The sequence below is a fragment of the Apodemus sylvaticus genome, chromosome 12, assembly GCF_947179515.1.
Source record: "Apodemus sylvaticus chromosome 12, mApoSyl1.1, whole genome shotgun sequence".
Taxonomy (NCBI): Eukaryota; Metazoa; Chordata; class Mammalia; order Rodentia; family Muridae; genus Apodemus; species Apodemus sylvaticus.
Genome location: NC_067483.1, coordinates 7,749,039 through 7,769,469, shown reverse-complemented (window position 1 = coordinate 7,769,469; position 20,431 = coordinate 7,749,039). Strand labels below are relative to the sequence as shown.

General features: G+C 38.0%; 1 protein-coding gene across 2 annotated transcripts in view; it reads left to right on the top strand.

The window, feature by feature from the left end:
- The window catches only part of LOC127697709 (contactin-associated protein like 5-2), a 909,987-nt gene that overhangs the window by 87,803 nt on the left and 801,753 nt on the right, over positions 1-20,431 (top strand). The window lies entirely within an intron of this gene.

Sequence of the window (20,431 nt, the reverse complement as noted above, 5' to 3'; positions counted from 1 at the left end):
TAAAACTACAAAGTTTCTGTAAGGCAAAGGACACTGTCAAAAAAACAAAATGTCAGCCAACAGATTGGTAAAGGATCTTCACCAACCTTAAATCTGACAGAGGGCTAATATCTAATATATACAAAGAACTCAAGAAGGTAGAACCCAGAGAACCAAATAACCCCATTAAAAGTGGGGTACCGAACTAAACAAAGATTTTTTCACATGAAGAACTTTGGAGGGCTGAGAAACATCTTAAGAAATGTTCAACATCATTAATCATTAAGGAAATGCAAATCATAACAACCCTGAGATTTCACCTCACACCAGTCAGAATGGCTAAGGTTAAAAACTCAGAAGACAGCAGGTGCTGGCGAGGATGTCGAGAAAGAGGAAAACTCCTCCACTACTGGTGGGATTGTACGATGGTACAACCACTTTGGAAATCAGTCTGGCAGTTTCTCAGAAAACTGGGCATGGCTCTTCTGGAGGACCCTGCTATACCACTCCTGGGCATATACTCAGAGGATTCCTCAGCATGTAATAAGGACACATGCTCCACTATGTTCATAGCAGCCCTATTTGTAGTTGCCAGAAGCTGGAAACAACCCATGTGTCCCTCAACAGAGGAATGGATACAAATAATGTGGTATATTTACACAATGGAGTACTATTCAGCCATTAGAAACAATGAATTCATGAAATTCATAGACAAATGGATGGAGCTGGAGAACATCATACTAAGTGAGGTAACCCAGCCTCAAAAGATCAGTCATGGTATGCACTCACTGATAAGTGGATAATAACCTAGAAACTTGGAATACCCAAGAAATAATCTACATATTAAATGATGTCCATAAAGAACAGAGGAGTGGCCCCTGGTTCTGGAAAGACTCAATGCAACAGTATAGGGGAATACCAGAACAGGGAAGGGGGAAGGAGTTGATGGAGGAACAGGGGGAGGGAAGAGGGCTTATGGGACTTGCGGGGAGTGGGGACCCAGAAAATGGGAAATCATTTGAAATGTAAATAAAGAATACATCGAATAAAAAAAAAATCAAAAAAAAAAAAAGACGTCAAATCTCTACCTAGACTCTGCTGAGATCAAGGTCCAGAGCTAGACTTCACAGACATCCTGGAGAGAATTGTCCGATTACCAATTAGTGTTTCTACAGTTGTCATGGCAATGCAGATTCAACCAATACTGCTCTGGAAATAAGGCCAGCAAATTGAAGAAACAGCATTCCTCCTGTTTTTTAACCATCATGTCCTATCCATAGTGTGTAATAAGGCTTGATATGTGAATACCACAACTAGGTAAAAGAGAGCAACCTTTAAACCAAGAATTTTATCAAAAATAATCAAAAATTGAATACATTGTTTCTTTCATGAAATGAAAGCTACTGCTCTTCTGTAAGAATCATAAACCTAAGACCACTGAGCCTATATTGGTCATATATTATTTAAGTTCTTTTCCTTTTAACTTCAAATTATCTTCTCTGTGTGCATTTTTCTAAACTAAATACCCCTCTTACCAGTAAGCAGAACTTTATCACTTTCAACATTTCTTCCAAGATCTATGACTTCGGTTGGTTAGCTGGAATCTATCTCAAAGCATTATCTCCTTTCAATCTGTATTCAGTGCTAGTAAAGGTCATGGATTTCAAATCATGGCAATTCTAGTATTTATAACTTCAGTGAATGCTTGCAAACAGCCTGTGTTCATGAAGAGTACTAACAGATCACACTTGGATAACATAAGTGACCTATGTGCATATCCCATCCATGTGTTGGTATGTCAGCCAAGGAGAGGAAAGACGAAATAAAAACACATAGTTTATACTATATTTTTAGATACCGTTAAATGGAAAAAAGATATAGTAACCAGAAGGTCTTTCCCAAATGAACTATTGATAATTTATTTTTTCTGAGTGAGGTAATACGTTTTTTCAGTTGTTTAGCCACAAAAATGTCACCCTTGCTAGGTCGAAAAACCTTCTGTCCAAGGAGATTCAAATGACTAACTCTTTGAATCTTACATAAAAGAATACATGAGGATAGGAAGGAGACTTCATGAAAAGATTGTTGCCAGATGGAGAAAAGGAGCACAGGAATCAGAGAAAGTTATTTTATAAATGTATGAAACTATGAAACAGTGATGGCTCAGCATTTAAGAAGGAGTAGTGTCTTCTCTTCCAGAGGACCCAATTTCGTTCTCACCACTTTCATGGTATCTCACAGTTATCTTTAATTTCAGTTCCCGAGGGTCCAGTGTACTGTTCTGGTATCTCTCAGCACCAGGCATTCATATGGTTCTAACTTATAGAGGCAGGCAAACATTCATAAATATAAAGTTAGCATATTAAAAATATTAAAAACCTGGAGCAATACAGAGAATCTATTTTAAATCACATGTATTTCTGTTTTTCTTTTTAAAGTAAGGCCTTTGAGCAAGAGATATTTGAACAGACACCTAAAAAAAGTGATAGCAAAGCTTACAAAAAGAGAATGTTTAAGTAGAGAAGACAATTCACCACAGAAAGATGCCCTTCAGTTCTCAGAGGAGTTTGAAAGATGAAAAGGTGAGAGGTACTAGAGAATGGGCAAGTGGGGTGTTGGAAGGTGAGACAAAGACATCCCAATGAGATAAAGGAGCCACATGAAGAAATGGGGATTTTGTTGTAAATATAATACAGGACTACTGCAAGCTTTCAAGCATGGTTTAGTAATGCTATTTAGATTTCCTTCAGGTCAGCTTGGAAACTTTGTAAAGACATGACTTACCTGGAGAAAAGAAAAGCTAATGATTAACCCATCCACTCCTGCTTCCCTGTTCTGCCATTCAAGGGGATTTGGAGGGAAAATGAGGAAAGGGGACACCATTTGAAATGTAAGTGAAGAAAATATCTAATGAAAAAAGAGAATTAGATGTTTTGTATATTATCAATATTATATTTCAAAATGGATCTCTTATTTCTGTAAAACAAAGAAAGAAAAGAAAAGCTAATGATTGGTCGCAGGTTCTTTGAAAGTGAATAGGGCATGTGTGTGCATATGCAGTGGCGAAACACCAGAAGAGGGCTCATAGAGTCTCCATAAACAGAACAGGAACATCTTGTCACAGAAAGAGGAAACTGATTCTCAGATGGTAATCTTTCTCCATTAGCTGCACATCTGTATGATGTGCATGAAGGTCCTTCAAGTGTGAAGTATAGACACTCTTTGGAACTCCATTATTAGACTTACAGGAAAGTATGGAGCCATTATATAATGAATTTAACAGAACAGTTACTGTTTATCTAGGAAAAGCCATGATGTTATTTGAGTCAGATTTCATTATTAAATGTATTATTATATGCATCACTTTAAATCCCAGTTTGTACAATCAGTATTCTTGGTCTGTAACTGTGTACTGTAATTAAAGCCCTGGGAACCATTATGTATTCTAAAACAAATGTGCAACGTTGTGTAGCTAATATGATATTTTGAGAATTAAATTATGTATAAAGGCATCAAACTATAAAGGACATGATTAAGTAGTTGGAAAATTTTTGACTGATACACTTAATATCTGTCATAATTTATTTTTTAATATTGATTTATTTTTATGTGTGTATATGTGATCCACATGTGTCCACAACAGTATACATATAGATAAGCATTGCACATGACCTTATAGAGTCCTGAAATTGTTATAAGGAATTTTTCTTAATTGCTCCTCACATTGAGACAGGATAATTCAACTAGTCCAAGATCAATACCTATAGTCTAGCCATTCATCTTGCTCCAGAAATTCTAAGAGGTGAGATTCCAGCCTACTGTCACACCTGCTATGCATTATTTCTAATCTGTGAATCTAAAGTCTAGTCTTCATTATTGTGTGGGAAGTGCTTCATCCATTGTTCCATCTCCTCAGACCACAATTTATTTTTTATAACCTAAAAGTATATACTTTTGAATATTATATAGAAATTAATTGTTAAATAGAATGTCTTATGTGCACTCAATGCTTTTTTTAATTTCATTCTTTTTTATTTTCTATATTCTTTGTTTACATTCCAAATGCTTTCCCCTTTATTAGCTGCCCCCCATATGTCCCAGAAGCCCTCTTCTCTCCACCTATTCCCCAATCACCCCCCCACATTTCTTTGTCCTGGTACTCCCCTACAATACTGGATCAAGCCTTTCCTGGACCTGGGCCCTCTCCTTCCTTCTTCATGGTAATCATTTGATATGTTAATTGTGTCTTGAGAATTCAGATCTTCTGGGCTAATTAATATCCACTTATCAGTGATTGCATTCCATGTGTATTCTTTTGTGAGTGGGTTACCCCACTTAGGATAATATTTTCCACTTCCAACCATTTGCCTAAAAATTTCATGAATTCATTCTTTTTAATTGCTGAATAGTATTCCATTGTGTAACTATACCACATTTTCTGTATCCATTCCTCCATTGAGGAACATCTGGGTTTTTTCCAGCTTCTGGCTATTATAAATAGGGCTGCAGTGAACATTGTGAAGCATGTGTCCTTATTGCATGCCAGGGAATCCTCTAGGTATATGCCCAGGAGTGGCATAGCAGGTCCTCTGGAAGTGGCATGCCCAGTTTTCTGAGAAACCACCAGACTGATTTCCAGAGTGGTTGTACCTTCTTACAGCCCCACCAGCAGTGGAGGAGTGTTCCTCCTTCTCCACATCCTCACTAACACCTGCTACCTCCTGAGTTTTTAACTTTAGCCATTCTGACTGGTGTGAGGTGAAATTTCAGGGTTGTTTTGATTTGCATTTCCCTAATGACTAATGATGTTGAACATTTCTTAAGGTGCTTCTCATCCATCTGAATATTAAGGAGTTAACAATGTAAACCAACTAATGACTCCTGCACCTCTGTCTCCCTCTCCTAGACTGAGACACATTTCTAGTGATATCATTTCTAGGTGGCATGAATTATCTATCTTTGAAAACTTCTCTTTCCATCTCTTTATGTCACCAAACCTAAAATAGTGTCAGGACACAATCTGAAGGGGAAAGTCCTATCTTTTAGCTGCAGCTTATGCACAATCTTTTTGTGTTGCTTCTATAACAACCATTAGTATCACACTTTAATTTACACCACAGATATATGTTGCTTATGTTAAAATGCAGTGTGTATGAAAAAAATTTCTATCACACACACACACACACACACACACACACACATCTGTTCATGTATTGCCTATCTGTTTCTTTCTGTGTCAGATGGATTCTGATAGTTAATCTGGAAATGTTTACAGCTCAAAGTTAAAATTCTCAAATTATGGACGTTTGGTAGCTTATGGATAATCATTAAGAGGAAATAGATTACTCTTATTTTAAACTTTAGAAATCTAAATATTTCTGACTGGGCATGGTGGGGCATACCTGTAATCCCAGCACTTCAGAGGCAGAGTCAGGTAGATTTCTGAGTTCGAGGCCAGCCTGGTCTACAGAGTGAGTTCCAGGACAGCCAGGACTACACAGAGAAACCCTGTCTGAAAAAAAAAAAAATAAAATAAAATAAAATAAAATAAAAATAAAATAAAATAAAATAAAATGAATATTTTTGGTACAAGTCTGAATATATTGCAATTACATGAGACAGTGGAGAGACTAACTATTTTCACACAGCCCTTCTGCCCCCTTAATGTTTGCTGTGCTCCTAGGACTTCCAATGACTTTCAATTACAACTTCCTGAGGATTAGTAGTGTGGAAATGTGATCAAATGTGAGAAAGGCTGGACTGAAGGTTCACTTGGTAAAGTACTTACTATGCAAACATTATCTGTGTCTCAGCCCTTAGAACTCATAACAAAAATCCAGGTAAGAGTTCTAAGCTTACAATAACAGGGCTGAGAACTAAGAGACATGGCAGCCTTGGGACTTCCAGACTAGAAAAACACACAAGCACAGACACACACATGGGGCAGGAGAGAGAGAGAGACCGACAGACAGAAACAGAGACACAGACAGAGACACAAAGAGACAGAGACAGATACACAGAGACACAGAGAGAGACAGAGACACAGAGACACAGAGAGAAAGAGAAAGGAAAGGGTGGACAAGGACAGGTTGAAACTCTCCACACTTCCATGTCCCAGGAAACATTTTTGACTGGAGTGTTAATACTATTGATCCCTAAAAAACAAAAGTCAAAAGAGCCACGTTTAGTGTAAAATGTGCTGATTGTTTTTCCACTTCCTGCAGTCCTGTGGTTTAACATCTGTGCTTCTGTAAACACTACATGGATCAAATTACACCAACTGTTGTTCTGTTTAAACAAATGTGCTATAATCCTGATTAAAGTATCATATGGGAAATTTTATAATAATTATATGCAGTGCTTGTTAGTGCTGGGGAGAAGCTAAATCATGTTTAATAATCTGAAGCTTGGAGCTAGTCATTTACATAGGAACTGGGCCTGAGTGAGGGTGGGCTTTCATCCTCTAGATGTCCTGGGGGGCTCTCATTTTTCTTGTTACTACATAGTGGGTTCATGAAGGCCTGTCTCCTCTGGAAGATCTTTGCTAGTGGCTGCTTTTGCCTCCTGTTCTTTGCCCTGATGTGCTTCCTCTCTACCTCTTTATCATGCCTGTGTAGTTCTACATCTGTGCCAACAAGTCCAGCTCATTAACAGGAGCCACCAAGCTATGGAGCATCCCTATCTCCAATGTGAGAGTATTCTGTCTGTGCAATGATACCACTTTGGAACCGATCTGAGTGTTTGGGTTGGCAAAGAGGCTCTGTCCTAAGACAGCTAGACAGTCACTAGGATCCTAAAATCCCAGGCAACTAATTCTACTTGCAGCTTTATTCCTTCTGCAGAGTTTGTAAAAATCACTTCCTCTATATTCCCAAGATAGAAAATGGAAATCATGTCCAATTTTTGCTGAGTTCTTTGTGTATATGTGTGTGTGCATGTGTGCATGCATGCATGAGTACACACATACATGTATGAGAGACAGTGAGATAAAGATAGAGAGACAGAGAAAGACAGATTCAGAGAGATAGACACATATTCTATATGTGTGTGTGTGAAAGAGAGAGAGACCTTGTGGTGGAACTGTGTCATATAGACAACAGCAATATCTGAGGCAGCAGAACCTAGTAATCTTCTATGTGAACTCCATATTATGTTCTGCCAAAATATCTATGCACCTGTCTTGCCTGTAGTATTTGTGAAAACAAAAACAAAACAAAACAAAACAAAACCTTTTTTTATAATGGACTCTTTTTTGTTGTTGTTTCTATTTTTGGTTTGTTTTTTTGAAAATACTATTATTTTAATACAAACTCTATCCATTGTTATGATAAGATTGTGACAAATCATCTTCCATAGTTAATAGTTTATTGGGGTTTACAGTTCTGTGGATTGCAGCCTATCACCATCATGGAGGGGAGAATGGCTGCAGGCAAGCAAATATGGTAGTAGAGTAGTAGCTGAGAATTCATATCTCTATCTACAAGCATTAGGCAAAGTAAGCTAACTGATGATGTTGTGGGATTTCTGAAATCTCAAAGCTCACCTATAGTTAACCTCCTCCAACAAGACACCTAAAAACTCTTCCTAAACAGTTCCACCAACCAAAGAGCACATATTCTAATATAAAATCTTACAAGAGCATGCTCATTCAGTTAATTACACACCACAAAAATAATTGTACATTCCCCAACCTTTTTTAAAATGTATTTGTTTGTTTGTTTGCTTGTTTGATTGATTGATTGTTTACAGTTCAGATTTTATCCCCCCCCCCACATCCACCCTCTGACTCTCATACTTCCTGCTCACCCTCACCACCTGTCTCCACATGGATGTCCCTACCCTTCAATGCACCTGACCTCTAATCTCTTGAGGGTTAGGCGCATCATCTCTTAATGAACACAGACCCAGCGGACCTCCACTCTCTGTATGTTGGGAGCCTCATGTCAGCAGGGTATCCTGCCTGTTTGGTAATCCAGTGTTTGAGATCTTGGGGGTCCATATTGAGACTGATGGTCCTACTATAGGGTCTCCCTTCTCTTCAGCTTCTTTCAGCCATCCCTAATTCAACAACAGGAGTCAGCTCCTTCTGTTCGTTGGTTGGGTACAAATATCTTCATCTGGTTCTTTCAGCTCCTTGTTTGGTCTTCTGGAATGTGGTCATGCTAGGTCCCTTTTTGTGAGTGCTCTGTAGCCTCAGTAATAGTGTCAGGCCTTGAGACCACCCATTGAGCTGGATCCTACTTTGGGCCTGTCACTGGACCTTCTTTTCCTCAGGATGCTCTCCATTTCCATCCCTGTAATTATGTCAGACATGAACACTTATGGATAAGAGTTATGGCTGTGGGATGGGGCCATCTCTTTCATTTAAAGCCCTGTCTTCCTGATGGAGGTAGGCTGTATAAGTTCCCTCTCCCTACTCTCAAGCATTTCATCTAAGGTCCCTCCCTTTGAGTCCTGAGAGTCTCTCACCTCTCAGGTCTCTGGTGCATTCTGCAGGTTCCCACCAAACGCCTATCTCCTGAGGCTGCCTGTTTCCATTTTTTCTTCTCGCCCCACTGCTTCAGTCTTTTTCCCTCACCCAATACCAGATGAGGTTCCCCTCTTCACCACAACTCTCCTCCCTCCTGTCCACTTATCCTCCCAGGTTCCTTCTTTCCTCCCCCACTTGTGATGGCTTCCTTCTCCCTCCCAAGTGGGACTGAGGTTTCTTCACTTTGGCACTTCACCTTGGTGACTTTTTGAGTTCCTTGGACTGTATCTTGGGTATTCTATACTCCTTTTTTTTGGCTAATATCCAAATATTAGTGTGTACATACCATGTATTTCCCTTTGGGTTTGAGTTACCCTGCTAAAGATGATATTTTCTAGTTCCATCCATTTGTCTGCAAAACTCAGGATGTCCTCATTAATAGCTGAGTAGTATTCCATTAATGTAAAAGAACCACATTTTCTGTATCCATTAGTCTGTTGTGGACTCTGTATTAGTTGCCTTTCTATTTGTTCTGATAAAATAACTAACAGCGGAAACTAAAAGAAGGAATAGTTGGTTTTCACTTATTGTTTGAGGACATATTTATTTGAGGGCAAGTGTAGCTTCAGAAGCAAGAGGTAACTTGGTGCATACATTGTTAGGAATCATAGATTGATGAAAGTTGGTGCTCAGCTGGCTTTCTTTTTTTGATTCAGTCCAGGGTTCCAGCCTGGAAAGGTGTTGACTCCAGATAATGTGCCCATAGACCTGTGTCTTCCATAATTCTATATACCCTATGGAGTTGCAGAGATGGAAATGCAGCCTGAGTGAATAGATGTAGGGTCATATATGGATTCAAAGCCTACAAAGTTTTTTGGCTGTAATTATACCTATATATCTAGATTTATCCAAACATTTCATTCCAAATGGAGACCACAAGTGCTCAGGCCACATGTGGCATCCACTGTTTCCTAAAGCATTCAGTGTAAATTTCAAGAGTTTATATAACTAGATATAATTCAGGTAAAAACTGTTGCTTCTAACTGGAATGAGTTGTCTTTGATATATTTCCACATGTGACTGTACTCTTAAAGCAAAAGAGGTTAAAACATGCATGCAGGGCACAGAAATGGGTTCTACAGTTCCATGCATGTTAGGAAGCACTCTACTGTTGGTTCCATACTTACTCAGGCACTCCAAAGTTCCACGTACACTCCACTGCTCATTTTAATATGTTCAATTCAACTTCACTTATCATCAGAAGTTGTCAAGTACAAAAAACATTTTTCAATAGATTCTCACTTTTCTCACTATTGCATAAAATTGTCAAAACAAAACTATGCACATTTCTCACATTTATTCAAAGGCATAAACAGAAAATAGCAGACCTTATATGAAGAAAATGTTCCAATACCATGCATTCTCTCTCAAAGTCTGACCTGCAAAGGTCACAGGAGAACAGGTTGCCCCTTGAGCATCCATTATGTGGTTCCTAGCCACATAGGCATCCTATATGAACAGGAACCTCGGGAGATAACCATACATCTGATGCTTTGAAAGCTAAAGTCTCTGTGCCACTCTAGAAGACCACCCAGCTATATTTATCTGCTGATTATAGATATCGATAATTTTATTTTAAAAGGGGGAAGGGCTGGAGAGATGTCTCAGCTGTAAAAGGATAGGCTCACAACCATAAAATGGAAGGATATTTCAAGGATAAAATTAGAAAATAAAACATATATTTTTCTTAGCAAAGTACCAGGCAGAAACTAGAAAAGGAGAAGAGGTGTAGAATTCAAAAGAAAATGAAGGCAAGATGAATCTATTTCTAATTATAATGGTCCTTTACTCCTAATGCTAATGGCTGCTGTAATTGCTTTTACCTATGTTTATGATGAGAATTCATTAGTGTCTTCATATAGTAGAGGTAGACCACTAGCTTTATAAAACTTGTATGAGGATATGAGGATTTGGGTCTTCATCTGGCTATAACTTAATGTATATGTGCTGATAAGTTTTCATGTGCTTGTCTGTGCATGTATGTAAGGATGGGCTTATGAATTTTGTGCATCTATTTAGATGTTAAAAAACATCTTTGCATGTCATCATTGGTCACACCACTCAACTTTATTTTTGAGACAGGTTCTTTCATTGATCTGAAATCAAGTAGGTGAGTGCCAATGATCACATTATCTTGTCTCAAAAATGCTGAGATTGCAAATGAACACTGCTATTCCATGCCTGTCTTTGTTTTACATTAATTCTAAGGAATCAAACTCAGGTTATCTTCTTTGGAAGGCTAGTGCTTTGTTCACTTAGATACCATCAGAACCCTATCACAAGGAGTTAAAACAGCCCTGCTATCTGAAGTGAATATACTTATTGACTAGTGTGGGGAAATTGGCTTCATTCTCTTAACAGGTCCTCATTATAATTTTGTGGAAAGAATATTGGAACTCTATGCTTATATTTCACACTCTTGGGAAGATAGAACACTGATGATTTCCTTAAGTGGCAGTAATATTATGAGATAAGAAAGAAATGTCCATTTGGGCCTGGAAATTGTAAGGTAGAAGGAAAAACCTCACTGCATCAACTACCTCACAATTCTAAGAAGATTTTCCTATGGGTTGTGTTTGTTAGGTTGTGATTATGAAAAAGCATAAAGTATCTTACCATTAATGCAAATGACTCAGGGACAGGGATGTTGGATAAAAATTTTTATTCATATAATACTGGGAGGAGAGTTGAGAGAATGTGGAGCAATGTCGCCCAGTCTTGGTTTCAGGAAGAGAGGGATAAAAGAGGCAGTCCCTTAATTTACTTCTGATATCTTTGGCAATCTCCTTTTGGGATGTACCTTGCCCAGGAGAGAAGGAAGAGAATGGAAAGAAAGCAACTAAAATCAACTAGTCCTGCCTGTGCCATAGGAATGTCAAGATTTGTTATTACAGAGAATGCAAAGAATTGGGAGTTCCTGTTGGAATTATTACCATTTAATTAAGTTTATTTCTTATCCCAATTCAAGCTGTATTGGTCACCTTTTTGATACTAAAACCAGATGTCTGGAACAGCGAAATTTCATAAAGAACTTTGAGTCACAGTGGTGCAGTCTGGCCAGGGATTCTTTGCATATCACAGAACACCTCCAGGAAAGTGTCATGAGAGAAAAGAAAATATGGGATCAGCTTTTTACTTTTGTAACAACCCTCTCTTGAAAATTCAAAGATCTCAGAGTAATACATTCTTCCCTTTCTGAGTCAAAAAAGCCAATTTGGCTCCACATCTTATAGATTTCACAGTTACTCATAAGGCCTTGTGGACTAAGTCTACAATCGTAAAGGTAGTTGGGGACACAAAATATATCCAAAGCATAGCCACAAACCAAGCATTTATATAATGCATATTAACACCAACACTGAATTTGAGGTACAAACTGATGTTTGTACAAATATGCTGCGCAACTATTTTTGCTAATTTAAATCTAGCTCCTGAAGAGAGAAGGGAGGATCATAAGACTTAGAGTAGAAATGAAATTTACCAGGCAAAAGAAGCCCCTGAAACTGACAAAATCAATACGGCCTATCCCCAAGGTTTTATTAACAGTAGCAGAAACAGGGGAAAATAATTTATTTGGTTTTTTTTGTTTGTTTGTTTGTTTTCAGGCTTGTTTAGAAAGTATGCAGAATGTACTAGGATGCAGTCATTGTTCAAACTGGGTGGGCTCATAAGTGATACAGCTTCCTAAGTCATACATTCTTTTATAAGTAACACCAGCAGCTTCTGTGGTCTACCAAGAATCATATTTTTGGTCTGCCCATTGTGCCCTATCTGACTTAAATAAATAAAAGTCCATGGCTTTCCAGAAAAGTTATACGATAACAGCACTTTGAAATGATGCGGATTTCTAAAACTGTTCCACCTGTCTTCTCAGCCTGCACACAGCATACCTGAAAACCATCACTCACCAGAGTTAGAGTGCCCTTCCTTTAGATCATAGACATAAACAATGACCTCTTTTGTTCAGTTCTTCCTAGATAGTGCTAGAGATTAACTTACAAATATAGATTCTTTCTAGTTAGACAGAAAACATTTAAGGCACAAACTACCCACTGTATTTTTATTGTCAGCTGGACACAACCTTGTGTCACTGGGAAGGAGGAACTTAATCAAAACAATTGTTTTAATCAGATTGGCATATGGCCATGTCTTTAACAATTTGTCTTGATTGACAATTAATGTGATAGGATTTAGTCCACTGCGTGTGACAGACACCAAGCCTAGGCAGATGATCCTAAACTATATAAAAATATTAGCTAATCAGGAACTAGTCAGCAAGCCTGGAATCAGAATTATTTCATGGTTTCTGCTTCAGTTCTTACCCTGTCTTCCATCATTAATATACTGTGACATCAAAATATAAGGTAAAATACATTCTTTTCTTGCTCAGGGTATTTTGGCAACTTTTGGTCATCATACATAACACAATGACAAAAATTAAAGTAGGACACACAGCATTTCTTCCATATACATGAACAAACATCACGTGGCTCTTCCTTCTGTATGTGTTGTGTATGTCAGGGTTCTTTCTTGACCTGGTTTAAATATAGAACCAGCCTAGACACAGTCAATAGAATATCAATATAGATATTTCAAGAACACTTTTACATATATCATAACTGGGAAAATGCAAAGCAAAATACTTAACCCATTCTTAAAATGAAATTAACCTCATGAAGGATAGAAAAAACAATGATGAAAAATTCATCAGGAGGGCAAAGTGTGAGATGGGAGGTGGGAGGGTGCATCTGGGAGGAGGGGAGAGAGGGTGCCTGTGATCAGACATAAAGTAAATAAATAAATTAGCATTACCACCACCACCACTACCACCACCACTAAACAAAAAATAACTCCTACATGGAGGAAGTAATAATATAAATTCTCTTGAATTATGAATATAAAAATAGACATGGGGAAAGGCTTAGCATTTTTTATGAACTTGCAAAAAAACTACAAAAAATCTAGTGATTTGTTTTTGTTATTATATTACGAGAATCTCTCATTTTATTTGTTTCACTTCTTTGATTTTATTTTAATAATTTATTTCATTTTTTTGAGATTCTAATAAAATTTCATCATTTGCACTTACTTTTACTCCAAATTATTCTACATGCTCCTCTTTGTTCTTCTACCAAATCATGATCTCCTAATTTTCATTAAAATAATAAGTGATAATATCATTGCATACCTTTAACAAAACCCAACTAGGAAACTCTTATTTTTAGCACCAAGTACCCAAGGCTATAAGGTCTATGATGCTTTTACAGTAAAAATAAAAGAGGCACCTGACTCCTTGTTCTTCTATTTCTCTGTGTAAGGAATAGTGGAGAATGATGGTATAGCATGACTGGACTTAGGTTCCATGTGACTGGGTAGCTAACGTGAAGAGAACACAATGAGGACACCAGAGTCTGGATATAGGAGCTAGGGGCCCTAGAGACAAGCACCACATATTTTAATGGCACCCAAAGTTGCATTATGGGAAGGGTAGCACACAAAGCCTGACCAGGAAGCATATATGTGTTACTTTTCAGAAAACGACTACAGGAAACATGTAGAAGAATTGGTTTTATGATACACTTTGAACAAAGGAAAAGCAGAGGTATGTGGTAGAAGAAAACAATAATCTGAGGATGCAGGAGTAATTTGAGGCTCAAAGCCGATGGAGACACTTTTAAATGAACCCCTTTTCCTAACTAGCCTTCAGCTTTTTTCAGTTTTCTTTTGCCTTCTCCTAGAATAGCTAGGGTTGATTTCTCTTCCAGGCCCTGACATGACCTTGGTTTTCTTTGGGGTTATTGCATTGGGAGAAGGCCAATATGTTTGACTTGTTAATTTTTGCATAATTTAGTACCCAAGAGAACCTTCCAGTATTAGCCTTGCTAATATTAGCACTGTGTGCAGATACTTCTCAAATGAGTGGCATGCAAGAATGTCAGTGAGATGGTGCCATTAAGTTACAAAATAGTGTCCTCTCCCACACTGGGAAAACCAGGTTATGGTACTATAGCTCTGAATATCCATTGCCAGATAAACTGTGATGTTCTTAAAATCTGTGGAGTAAAACTTTGTCCTGATGAAATGCTTTAAGCTAAGTGCAGAGTCCAGAAAGGGATTAACATTGGAGCAGAGTGAACTACATTGCCTTTTCCACAACATGTTACTAGCCTTAATCACTCCATAGTAAAGAATAACCAGTAGAAGCTCAGAGAGGATAAAGAATTTGTTAGAGGAATAGAGAGGAATGGGGAAATATGTAGGGTATACTTGATATAAATACATATATACAAATATTTGATAAATATATTTTCATTTGATTTATATTTTCAAAGTTTCTACTTTCCTACAACATATATGTTTAAAAGTTATGTAATCAAGAACCACATTCTGAAGTAACAATTATTTTTATATTGCTACTACTTTTTACTTCTCCCCTATTAGATTTGAGTAAGTTATTAACTATTAAGAAACTAAAAATACTTGTATATTTGTTTACTTATAAAGCTAATAAGGCTCCCTTTAGAAGTACAAAAAAATTGCTTTTTAAAAATGTGCAACTTTAAGTTTTGTTTATGAATAAGATCAACATAATAATTATTTACATTAAACTCCTTAATTTGGTCTTAGGTTTATTTTTCTTCGTATACACTTATGTATATTGAATATAAATATGCCATGGGCATAAATGTATGAATATAAATGTGCATATGTGTTTAAATACATTTACTATATATGTATAAATGTGTACACTTCGCACACAACTATATTCATCACTTACATTTATTGAGTAAAGATATTTTATAATTATATATATATATTATCAATATTCAACTCAACTTCTATTGTAATATTTTCCATGGTTTTAACAACTCTCAAAATATGCACAGCTGAGTTAAGAGGCAAATGCATCATCAAATATCTTGTTCTCTGAGATGTAAGAATTATGTGAGCTCTGGAGTCTGAAACTAGCCTGGGCCAAACAAGAAGACCTATTTCTCAAAATACCTTTCTTACTTCTTAGAGTAATTATACTTCCTAAAATGTATTATAATAAAATCCTACTCCCTTGTTTGACCAATCTGAGAGTGAAAACTATGTGTCTCAAAGAAAGCTTGCTACATCCTTTAATCCTCCACTTCCTGGTCTGTTTCTCCTCAGTCTTTTCATGCCCTCCCCTCCCATTCAGCACTACATCCCTGGCCTTTAGACAGAACTGCACGTACTGACATGTGCTAGACTAGCACTCTCAAACGGGTAGCAAATGAAAAAAGCCAAAAAACAGTGCACCTGTCCACATACTGTTAGCAGTAAAAATGAATTAACTCTTGTAGTGACAGAAATGTGATTTCATTATCAATGGTGAAATGTCTCTGTGCTTGGATGTTCATTGCTTCAGAATAGGCTTCATCCACTCCTAGAAACTCTCAGCTGTTCTTTTCTTCCAAAAACCAAGTGCCAAGATCTCTGTTGCAATATGTGTTAAGAAAAATAAGGCTCTGAAATCAAGGAGAGCTGTAATCAATTTTGTCTCATTTACCTGAATGACATGTAATAATCCTGGCTTTGCTTTGTAGAATACAATTGGGGAAATTCCTGATTAACCCATGTTGCAGGAAATATTAAAAATGGTGACACTAAGAGTGGTTTTCAATAGCAACAAAAACAACAGAAAGTCCACATACACATGGAGGCTGAATAATACTCTACTCAATGACACCTTGGCCAAAGAAGAAATAAAGAAAGATATCAGAGACTTTTTAGAATTTAATGAAAATGAAGGCACAACATACCCAATTCTCTGGGACACAATGAAAGCAGTGCTATGAGGAAAACTCATAGCCCTGAGTGCCTCCAAAAAGAAAATGGAGAGAGCATACACTAGCTGCTTAACGACACACCTTAAAGTCCTGGAACAAAAAGAAACCTATTCACCCAGGAGGAGTAGAAGACAGCAAATCATCAAACTCAGGGCTGAAATCAATCAATTGGAAACAAAGAGAACCATACAAAGAATCAACGAATCCAGGAGCTGGTTCTTTGAGAAAATCAACAAGATAGATAAACCCTTAGCCAGACTGAACAAAGGGCACAGAGAAAGTATCCAAATTAACAAACTTAGAAATGAAAAGGGGGATATAACAACAGAAACTGAGGAAATCCAAAAAATCATTAGATCCTACTACAAGAGCCTATACTCAACTCAACTGGAGAATCTGGAGGAAATGGACAATTTCCTTGAGAGATACCAAATACCAAAATTAAATCAGGACCAAATAGATCATCTAAACAGTCCCATAACGCCTAAAGAAATATAAGGAGTCATAGAAAGTCTTCCAACCAAAAAAAGCACAGGACCAGATGGTTTCAGTGCAGAATTCTATCAGACCTTCAAAGAAGACCTAACACCAATCAATACTCTTCAAACTATTCCACAAAATAGAAACAGCAGGAACACTACCTAATTCCTTTTATGAAGTCACAATTACGCTGATACCAAAACCACACAAAGATCCAACAAAGAAAGAGAACTTCAGACCAATTTCCCTTATGAACATCGATGCAAAAATACTCAATAAAATTCTTGCCAACCGAATCCAAGAACACATCAAAACGATCATCCACCATGATCAAGTAGGATTTATCCCAGGGATGCAGGGTTGATTCAATATAGGAAATCCATCACTACAATCTACTACATAAACAAACTCAAAGAAAAAAACCACATGGTCATTTCATTGGATGCCGAAAAAGCATTTGACAAAATTCAGCAAGCATCCTTTCATGCTTAAAGTCTTGGAAAGAACAGGAATTCAAGGCCCATACCTAAACATAATAAAAGCTATCTACAGCAAACCAGTAGCCAGCATCAAACTAAATGAAGAGAAACTTGAAGCAATCCCACTAAAATCAGGGACTAGACAGGGCTGACCCCTTTCTCCTTATCTTTTCAATATTGTACTTAAGGTACTAGCTCGGGCAATTCGACAACATAAGGAGGTCAAAGGGATACAAATTGGAAAGGAAGAAGTCAAACTATCATTATTTGCAGATGACATGATAGTCTACCTAAGTGACCCAAAAAACTCAACTAGAGAACTCCTACAGCTGATAAACAACTTCAGCAAAGTGGCAGGTTATAAAATCAACTCAAGCAAATCAGTGGCCTTCCTATACTCAAAGGATAAGCAGGCTGAGAAAGAAATTAGGGAAATGATCCCCTTCACAATAGCCACAAACAGTATAAAGTATCTTGGGGTGACTCTTACCAAACATGTAAAAGATCTGTTTGACAAGAACTTCAAGACTCTCAAGAAAGAAATGGAAGAAGACCTCAAAAAATGGGAAAACCTCCCATGCTCGTGGATCGGCAGAATCAATATAGTTAAAATGGCCATTTTGCCAAAAGCAATATACAGATTCAATGCAATACCCATCAAAATCCCAACTCAATTCTTCACAGAGCTAGAAAGAGCAATTATCAATTTCATCTGGAATAACAAAAAACCCAGGATAGCTAAAACATTTCTAAGCAACAAAAGAAATTCTGGGGGAATCAGTATCCCTGACCTCAAGCCATACTACAGAGCAATAGTGTTAAAAACTGCATGGTATTGGTACAGTGACAGGCAGGCAGATCAATGGACCAGGATTGAAGATCCACAAATGAACCCACACACCTATGGCCACTTGATCCTCAACAAAGGGGCTGAAAACATCCAATGGAAAAAAGATAGCCTTTTCAACAAATGGTGCTGGTTCAACTGGAGGTCAGCATGCAGAAGAATGCAAATTGATCCATCCTTGTCTCCTTGTACTAAGCTCAAATCCAAATGGATCAAGGACCTCCACATAAAGCCAGACACTCTGAAGCTAATAGAAAAGAAACTGGGGAAGACCCTTGAGGACATCGGTACAGGGAGAAAGTTTCTGAATAGAACACCAATAGCATATGCTCTAAGAGCAAGAATTGACAAATGGGACCTCATAAAATTACAAAGTTTCTGTAAGGCAAAGGACACCATCAAAAGGACAAATCGGCAACCAACAAATTGGGAAAAGATCTTCACCAATCTTACATCAGATAGAGGGCTAATATCCAATATATATAAAGAACTCAAGAAGTTAGACTCCAGAAAACCAAACAACCCTATTAAAAAATGGGGTACAGAGTTAAACAAAGAATTCTCACCTGAAGAACTTCGGATGGTGGAGAAGCATCTTAAAAAATGCTCAACTTCATTAGTATTAGGGAAATGCAAATCAAAACAATCCTGAGATTTCACCTTACACCAGTCAGAATGGCTAAGATTCAAAATTCATGAGACAGCAGGTGTTGGAGAGGATGTGTAGAAAGAGGAATACTCCAACTGCTGGCAGGGTTGCAACTTGGTACTACCACTCTGGAAATCAGTCTGGCGGTTCCTCCGAAAACTGGGTACCTCACTTCCAGAAGATCCTGCTATACCACTCCTGGGCATATACCCAGAGGATTCCCCACCATGTAATAAGGATACATGCTCTACTGTGTTCATAGCAGCCCTATTTATAATTGCCAGAAGCTGGAAAGAACCCAGGTATCCCTCAACAGAAGAGTGGATGCAAAAAATGTTGTATATCTACACAATGGAGTACTATTCAGCCATTAGAAACAATGAATTCATGAAATTCTTAGGCAAATGGATGGAGCTAGAGAACATCATACTAAGTGAGGTAACCCAGACTCAAAAGGTGAATCATGGTATGCACTCACTAATAAGTGGATATTAACCTAGAACACTGGAATACCCAAAACATAATCCACACATCAAGTGAGGTACAAGAAGAAAGGAGGAGTGACCCCTTGTTCTGGAAAGACTCAGTGAAGCAGTATTTGGCAAAACCAGAACAGGGAAGTGGGAAGGTTGGGTGGGAAAACAGGGGGAGAGAAGGGGGCTTATGGGAGTGTGGGGCTAGAAAAGGGGAAATCATTTGAAATGTAAACAAAAAAATAAAAAGAAGAAAAAAGAAAAAAAAAAGAAAAAAGTAAAACCTTCAAGGGAGAAACACAGAACCAACTGCATGGGTGGGGCCCTATGAGGAACTCAGATTGCAGGCTTCCTTCTACCACAAATGTCAGCACACTTGGCATCCGAGTGCTTTGTGCATATGCCCCACCCCCGCTCGGAAAGGTCAGCATGGCCCTTTGGGAAAAATCTTTTCTTATAAATTGAAATGTTTGCTCACCTAACCTTAGGAAGCATTTAACGTTTGCTTTGATGTGGTAGCGTTTGTGCAATAGAGTGGAATTGTTCTTTTTGTTTCCATTTTCCTGTCTGTTTGTACACCCACAGGCTCACAAATTACTGAAAGCAACTCTGAGGCACTTCTGCCTGCCCGATCAGATCCTCTTGTTCGGAAAACCAGGCAGTGTCTTGGGTTTTCAGGAATCAAGCATACTCCATACGTTTATTTCCTTCAGGGAAGTCATTTGAGAGACTGGTCTGATTAAAAGCGGTAATTTCCCACAGATTATACATGCTGACATTCTAAAGCAGAGGGAGGGGAGTGGGAAGAGGCAAAGAAGAGGAAAAGAAATAGGCGGTGCAGGATCCCTATCCACCTTTGTGACAGTTTTATTGTGCACAGGATATACAAAGTTTAGGGTCACAAATTTTCTTTGAAGCTTTTAAGTTCTGGGAAGGACGAGAGGAAGCAATTTGCTGCTGGTGATCATCTGCCTCCAATTTCCTAACAACTGTGTGTCTCCCCTGCTATGCACAAGACCATTGGAATGCTGGAACAATTACACATTTTCAAACGGCACAAAGCAAAGCAAGGATATAACATGCCAGCCTTTGAGAGGTTGTGGTGAAAGTGCAACCTGTATTTCCTCGTCCTGAACCACGAGTAGAAGAACGGGCACCTCAGACAACACCGGCAGGT